General features: G+C 42.7%; 1 long non-coding RNA gene across 1 annotated transcript; it reads right to left on the reverse strand.

Annotated features, from left to right (window-relative positions):
* Positions 1-239: 239 nt before the first annotated feature.
* LOC310932605 lies at positions 240-7,912 on the reverse strand. The gene is made up of 3 exons (XR_014592939.1): positions 7,707-7,912; positions 695-827; positions 240-582 (listed from the first exon to the last, which is right to left on the reverse strand). It is a non-coding gene; the product is annotated as an uncharacterized lncRNA (long non-coding RNA).
* Between the last annotated feature and the right edge of the window lie 816 nt (positions 7,913-8,728).

The following is an 8,728-nucleotide window of genomic DNA, read 5'->3' on the forward strand; positions in this document are numbered from 1 at the left end:
TGAAGGAAGATACTTTGTCAATTTGATTTGTTTTTTTTACAGTCCCAGCTTCCCCTGCGGTTATGGGAATGAATGAGACTTGTATCTCAGATCCACTGATGATCGAAGAACCCATTTACCTAGAAAATAGTAAAAAAAAAAAAAGTGGCCCTTTAAATTTCTGCCAATAAATCCTACTAAATGTAATTCACTGGACCAAGAAAGGAGGCTTCACCCAGCCAAAAATCACAAAACGCACGTTTATATCAATACTCACTTTAATTTCGATTTATAAGTTTTCATTTTCAAGTCGACAACTTACATCACAGCCCATCGGCTCTCTGGAATTGCCTACAAGTCGATGTACTGTATGTCACTCATAGAGGAGGAACAGGGGGAGGGATGGAGGGTAGAACAGAGAGGGTAAGACATGAGGAACATGAGGTAAGTTTAAAAACAGAGGAGGAAACTGGTTTTACTGCTGCCAGATCCCAAACACCATGTGCGTCACTATCATAGTCGTCGTCATTGTTGTTCTCGTTCAGTCCAGTGCTGTTGTGCAGAAGGGAATGCTGGGAACTTGGAGGACTCAGTGCAGTGGACCTGGAGGCGTACAAGCGTAAACACTAGTTCATTATTAACATCCGTTTGGGAGGCAAATTTGCTGTTTTTGGAACAGGACGGCAACAATAAAATAGTATAACTTAAAAATCACCAAAATTGAGGGACATCCTGACATTCGAGGTTGTGGAGGAAGTCCTCACGACGTCGCCTCAGCCGCACTCTTCACACAGGCAGCGAAGGCCTCCATCAGCTCCTTGCAGCCCTCGGCTCCCTTCTCTGCCACACTGCAAGAAACGAGGAAAATCCACATTTAAATATCATATCAAAAGCACTTTAATTTTTTTTTACCTAAATTTATTTATGGATAACAGGGTCTCTGTAGGTTTCAACAAGTAAAATTTAAGACTTTTTTAAAGACTATAATGAACACAATTTCAAATCCTTACTGGCAAATAAAAAAAAAAAAAAAGTACAAAAGACATGAAGGAAAATTGGAGCCAAAAATTGTTGAACTTGCAATTCGGCTTAGCTGTGGGCTTACGTTAGGTTTTCTCCGCTGCTATGCTAAGCTATGACAGACCGCGGCGCACGCACAGCACACTAGCTAGTGGTGCTTGATAAATTCTCCCCGGGCAGCACAAGTGGCCTACTTTAGTTCCGTGTTGTATTTACGCAAGCTCATCCTCAAAAATAGAAACATTTCAAAGCCAGACTGAAGTTTATGCACGTTTTAAATAAAAGTAACGTTAATAGATTTAAAGTTGCCATATGTAAGAATGTGTTCAAAAACGGTTACTACATTCAAATTTAAAATACAGAGGTCTTTTAGGTTTCGTTTTCTGGCGTAACTGGCAACCCGTGGTTGCTGGGGAGCTGAGACTCTACCGACTGCAATAATTGATAGACGGCAGTAGGTGGCGCCACATGCCAAAACATGATTTGAAAACAAACATGACTTGCAGTCTGCAAAATATATTTTTTAATGCAAATATTTTGTCTGTACTGTTTGTTATATGAACATTATTCCTTAGTCTCTGTGACATAAGGCCAGTTGCTTTAAATGTATTACATAATGCACCTTTAAGACCTTTCAAATTTGTATTTAAGAGCTTTCATGAGATTTTAGCAAAAGTTAAGACAGGATATCCTATATAAAAGACTTTAAAAAGTAATCAAAAGTCAGACTTCATGACGTTTGCTGTGGCAACACCACACGCAGCGAGAGCTCCTTCCGTCGCGTTGCTTTAATATCACATCTTTGTGTAGAGCTCTGTTGACCAAACACACTCTTGTCGTTTCATGTGTAAACAGGTTTTTGGAAAAAAAAAGGCGACAACAGACAAGAACGATGAAGACTAACATCATTGCAGCGACAGTTAAAACAAAAGAGAAAGCATGGAGGCTGGAACACAACAGGATGAAGATTGAAACAGAAAAAACAGAGCTGAGGCTGCAAACACTGTCACAGTGCATCAGTGTGATGGAGTGAAAGAGGGAGAGAAAACAGGCAGAAGATGAGAGCGAGAGTGAGGAGAGTGATACAGAGGCGGCTGCATGGCTGCGTGATAACGTAATGATGACAGAGTCAAGCACACAGGAGGGGGAGGGGCTTGATGTTATATAAATGTAAACCCTTCGACTGGCTCCGCCCATCGCATCATGACGTCTCTTTGCCGAGTTTGCAGGATGAGCAGAGGACGGCGACAGCAGGAGCTTTCTCCTAGAATAAATACAGTTTTTGGTGTTTCCCCCTCAACCCCCCCCCCCAACCATGAGTGAAACCACAGTTCAGTAATCTGTGTAAGAGGTGGAGCGCACGAGGGATTAAGAGAGAATAAATCCTGCTGCACTGACGATCACTCATTGTTGGCGCTTTTAATTCGACATCACGCAGCTGCAACAAGAGATGATTCAAACGGAACAGACCACATTAAAAACACAAGATTGCCGTAGATAGGAAGAGGTGGACAAATAAATAGAAAAACTAAAATACACAAAAAGACAATTCTCATCGTCAAGGAGTAAAAGGTGAATTTTAAGACTAGACTTAAGAGTCTAGAGTTTGACATGGGTCAGACCGGACGCTCGTGCCACAGTTTGAGTGACAGCACTGACTCTGAAGACTCTGTCACCTCTGGATTTGTCCTATTTTAGGAAAGGACGAGGAGAAGCTGATCTGCAGACCTCAGTGTCCGAGAGGGAGTTAACAACTCTGAGGTGGCAACGCATTCAAGGACCAAGTAACATTTAAAATGAATCCCGTTTACAGACGCTAATGTCGCTCTTCGACCCTGAAGAGAAATGATTCATCATCTAATAAAAATAGTCCATACTTTTGCTTGTTATCTTGGAATGAGCCTTTGATATAATTCTGGAGCAGGTCCTAATCCAGAGTCCACCATGTCATGGTCAAACTATTAAACACGTAGGAGAAAAATCTTTGCAAGGTGGTGAAATGTGTTATTTAATTAGTCATTTGTTGAAGGTGAAACATGATAAAGTGGCTAACTCTGCTGATTTCAACCTCATCCACTATTGCCATGTTTTTTGGTCCTGACCTCTAGAAACTAGAACAGGCAACTTAAGTTAGTTTTTTTTTTTTAAACCAAAACACCTCTTGAATTTGAGATTTAAAGTACGACTAAGATTAGAAGAATAAAGGCAAGTAAAAAGTTGGTTTTGGTTGATGAAGTGCAAGTGATGTTTTGGTCCAGTATTCATTTACGGGGGGGAAAAAATGGCCCTAAGCCAGATTTATTTGGCGACGCCTGCTATAGAAGATGCGTTTTGAAACAGTTAACGTACATGGATGCATCTCCTTTCTGTATATTTATACAAAAGATGTACAAACAGTGGTAATGTGGTAAACTTGCCTGTTATAAAAAACGCGCCTTTGTGTTAAAAATAACTCTAATCACAGAGACGACATGGAACCGACACTGTGACACGGCGACATCCAAACCCTTTTAACATTTATAAAGCACACTGGGTCACCTCTGCTACTCCATCTCTGGATATTGTGGCTTAAAGTGATGCAACTCACAGCTGGCAGCTGCAGATTATCACTACCGTGCTTTACTTTGTGCCAAGAGGAGGCTGGAAGAAGTGAAGAAAGGTGCGAGGCCACGGAGTGTGTCATGACAAACACGTACTGTACGTCGCGCATTGACTTAAAGTGTGTACTTTGTGCTCTTGTGTCTGCTGAGTCGACACCGGAGTGTGGGCAGACAGGTTTCTAACCCCCGCAGGGTGTTATACATGTTACGTCAAATAATCCCGTGACAGAAAAAGTCTTTGTTCGGTCTAACGCTCTGCAGAATCATAAAATCGTTAGTTGCAGGCCGAGGTGAGTTTATTTGTTGCTTAGTATGAACTAGGGACAAAAGTAGGAACTTTATCTGTCTGCGTTTGTTGCCAAAACATCAATATCCGTGTCTCGCTGAAGGAGACGCACATGCATGTACATCACATGCAAACAGACAGATTACACACAGCATCAGAGGACACTCTCATGTACAGAAGGCAGGGGGCGGGGGGACGGGGCGATGACATCAACACTATTATAGCCAGCACGCAACATCCCAGGAGAAAGCACGACTCTGAGCCGGGGTCACATTACAGGGTCGCGGGGGTGAGGCCCAGTTGTCGTGGCAACCGTTGGCAAAGGTTCTCAGCCGGAGCGCGATAATCTGGCCCAATCCAGACTCGAAATACTGCTAACATTTTAAAATAAGCCTCAGTTTAAATATCAAGAGTCGCGCGATGCGTCGTCAGCACGTTCGGCTTCAGGTTAGATGATGTCATCCTCACATCATCAGGAAATGAAGGCTGAATTATTTAGGCTGAACTAGGCTGTACGGTCAACTCCTCGGAGACAGACATGCATAATAGATTGCCGAGCAGGTGCAGCAGTCAGAGATGATGAAGAAGAAGCAGAGGCCAAACATTAGTCAAGTGATTATGTGATTAAGGCTGAGTGGGCCATAGAGTGAGCGTGGTAACTAATAATCACTGATAATACATCCCCCCTCTGTGCCTGCAGTGAGCGAGTACATGTTTGACATCATTGAAGAACACTTCCTATAATTGTTTTTTTAAATGCCGAACTCCTTTACAACATAATACGAGTTATTACTCGATAACGTGAGTCCATTCAAAGAAGAATAAAGGCTCTCACATGAGAAGCTTTGTGTATTCAAGGTACAGCGGCAGCTTTTTAATCACCTACAGCAGCCATTAACACATTAACTACTGTGGAGCTGTAACATACAGTACTGTACAAGGTAAACATTAAGCTAAGGCCTCAACAGGTTCTATATGGTGCTGTAACTGTATAGACTTAAACTTTGGTCAGGTAGCGGCATTACAGTGGCGGGTAAAGTCACTGAAGTGAATTACAGCTGAACGGGTAGTGATTCGTTTTAGTTTGTGCCGGCTTTTAGCAGTGCCGTCGCTAAATACACCATTAAATATTTACATTTTAGTCATTTCTTTGCAAAACATTGGTCTTTTTCAGCACACGTTCAGTGAACTAGAAGACCAGATTCACTGATTCAGCACTACTGTGGAGTTACATAAAACATGCATTTATTCACTATGAGGAAAATGAAACAAAGATGCATGCTTTAGCATAGCCTGCTGCACACATTTACAACATTTCCAAGACTTGTGACCTTGACAAGGTCATTACTACTACAACCTTTTAAAAGTTAAAAGTATGCATTCATAAAATAAAGTAGTGTTGCCGTGGCAAAAAAAATAGATCAAATCTGTGCAGGCACAAAAACAGATAAAGACATGAATGACCATGACATGAGGGCCTGAGGCCAACATGGCCGTCACTGTATGTGTGTGTGTGGCAGGTGTTGAGGTGGGGCAGTAGCGTATCTATAGCAGGGAACATGTCACGGTATCCCGCACATGTACAGTCTCACACATGGACTCGTCTGTGCAGGGCACTTAAAGGGTGTCTATATATACAGTATGTGTGGGTGTTCGTTACACAGCGTGGTCAGCCATGTTGAAGCTACAGTTGGCTTCACTGGAATTAAATACAGACGGAGCAGACGTGGACAAATTGACATACAGTACGTACATGCATTCATCACATAGGTGGTGACTGACATGGAGAGGAGGAGAGGAAATATGAGCACGAAAAACTAAAATACTACACAGGAAGGATTCTTGACATAAATAACTAGACGTGCAACTTGCATGTAAAACTAAAAAGGACCTAAAGTCACTGACGGCAGATGAGAGAACTGAGCGCGACTCAATTATTTTAATTTAGCCTCGTGTTCATTTTATGTCATAGCTCTACTATGAGGCTAATAAACCTCTTAAAGAGGAAGTACAATTACCTTTTTTGTAATTATTGGGCTCTTTAAAGCAGTGTAATGTTTAGGTTTGCAACTATAATGATCATACAGACAGTTAGCGGTTCAAAAGTTCAACTCCTTGTTTTACATTTGTGCAAGTCAAGTGCCAGCCTAACAACGGGGCAAAACGGAGTGGTAATATAATTTTCTTTATCTTTAGCCGTTTTTATGAAGTTCAGGCAAAATTCAATGACGATTACGCAAAATTGTGACGCTAATGTGACATGCTTACTTAAAATGGCAGCAAGAGTCACTTATGTTGAAGATAACATAAGAAAAGGAAACTTTGAACTTTTTGAAGCTCAAAGTGGCTAAAAATTAGCCTTTAACTTAACATACCAAGAGTGCGAGTTTGTTTCTACAGTAGCCCAGAGTGGACAAACCAAAACACAGCGACTCAAAATGCCACTGTTGCTTCTACACACACGGAAAGAAAGGACTGTTCGTTATGTAACGATGCCGATGCATGCGACTCACGCTTATAGAGCCTATAGTGTGAGGGGCCACTATGGCCCTCAGCTTTAACAGCTGCGGGTCCCTGCTTGTGCAACCGAGGCAAGGTCAGTTTACAACCATGACACATGAGTGACAGGACACCTTATCAGTGAAAAGCTATTGTCGTGCACTTTTTTTTGACGACCTTTGGTCAGAGGTCGCAGCAGAGGCCAACTTTGACTTAAACAAGCTGCAATTTAACTGCACTTCTGCACCCGACACTGCTGAGCAGCCAGAGCTAGAAGAAATATACGTTTGTGTCAAGTCTGTGAACTAAAATAAATAAATAAAAAAAGGGTTGAGAGTAAAAGCTGGACCATGCAAAAAGCCCCTCCCTCCACTGCCTTATCTACAGGTTTCACACACCCATGACGACACCTTATCAACACATGCACACCCAGGACAACCGCTCCTCCCCCTAACCCTGATACTAGGACTGAGCAATAATTTGATATAGTATCAAAATAACCAAGTTTTAATACACCGTCTCCCCGTACATTAATGCACTGTGCAATATTGACTGATTTCTGATAAGATATTGGGCCATAATCGCTCAGCCCTGCCTGATTCTAGCCCTTAAAGACCTTTAATATTGCGAGGACTGACCAAAATTCATCCACAAAGACAGTTTGAGCTATAATATTTAAAAAAGGACACATGCACGCACGCAAAAGTGAGTCGTCGTCCCTGAGCTGTCGTCCCCGACTGTTGGCTCAACACAAGGCAACGGGAGATGGCGGGCGACTGAGGGAACAAGCCATCGCAAAGCATTCTGGGAAAAAAGGAGGCGAGTGTGACGCAAGCAGATTCCCAGACTTCATCCATGCGTGTGGATGAGAATGAAACATCACCCCTCCTGCCACTAATCATTAGCCCTCAAATAATTTTACCCAACAAAGGTTTTCATAACCTTTTGCCCTCTGCGCCAATTTGAGACATTTCAACACGTTATTAGAAGATTTTCCTGCTCTAACCTCCCTACAGTCGCCAAAGAGACTCCATTTTAGCGTGGCGCATCTGGAACGCTGTTGTCCTATTTAATCACCAATCCCTCCCCTTAAAAACCTGTGCAAAGTTAAATCGGCTCAGGACTTTTTAAACAATTTGTGCACCAAGCTTGGACCACGATGCTCCGTTTACATGGAGATCATTAGAAGCCCCTCACAGCATCTTAGAAAGAATGAAGCCAGAGAACTTGTGACACATGCAGTGATGCTTCCTGAGTGTTCTTCACGTCTAAAAAAAAAGGTTTTTACAATTTTCCTTTCATTCATGCACACCATCACCCACCATTTGTCCAGGTCGGCCTTGATGCTGGCACAAGCGGCGGGGACGGTGGCCTCGGCGGGGGCGGCGGCGGTCTCAGAGTCCGACATGACTGTAGTGCTGCTGTGCGTGTGAGTGTTGAGGGTGAGAGTCCTGACCGGTTCCTGTCCTTCCGAATGCCAATGGATCCCAGCGCCACCAACAGAGACACAGAGAGAGAGAGAGCGACACAGTGGTGAGTGGAGATGAGAGCGAGTTGGTGGGAGGGGAAGGAGGGAGGTGGGAGGAGATAAACATGTGAGAGGGCAGCACACGTGCATGTGTGCATAGCCTGCAGGGGCAGCAGGAGGAGGAGGAGGAGGAGGGGGCAGTGACCTGGACTGAAGGTCAAAGGTGGAAGATTTTTTTGGGGGGGAGGATAGGAGAAAACGGGAGGGACGTGTGCAGACAGGTGTAATAGGTTTCCTTGCTGAAGGAAGCCAGGCTTATTATGTGTGCACTAAACAGTTGGTTTAAAAGAAATAAAGCTGCAAAATCATGGTTATTTTAACAGATATCACGATTGAGAAATGAGAAGTAGTACTACTACATTTTTTGCAACAGAACTGTCAAAAAGCCCAAAACAGGGACTTTTTTTGTTTGAAAAACTCGCCCAAAATTCTAATCTGCACATTTCATCTTTAAATAATTGCACTTATTATTTTTTTTATTGCAATTTTAGTGACATAATAGCATCTTAAATGTCTCTGTTCAATAAAAACAGTGAAACAGACTTCAGTTTACTTGATTTGTGTGTGTGTGTGACATTATCAACTGTCCCCCCTGTTATCATCCGACCACTTAAGTCTGCCACCTAGTGGCAACATCTCGGTACTACTTACATACAGCACATGGCAGCCAGCCATACATCATCAGAGGTCAGGGAATATAATTCACCTCACTATGTCACTCAAAACAAAATGTTTGGGGGCTAAACCCAGTGAAAGCACAACAGTCACTTATTACCGTTTCTTATAGGTTTTAAACTATACATAAAACGCTCAATT

Source organism: Microchirus variegatus, assembly GCF_963457635.1.
Source record: "Microchirus variegatus genome assembly, chromosome: 10".
NCBI classification, from domain to species: domain Eukaryota; kingdom Metazoa; phylum Chordata; class Actinopteri; order Pleuronectiformes; family Soleidae; genus Microchirus; species Microchirus variegatus.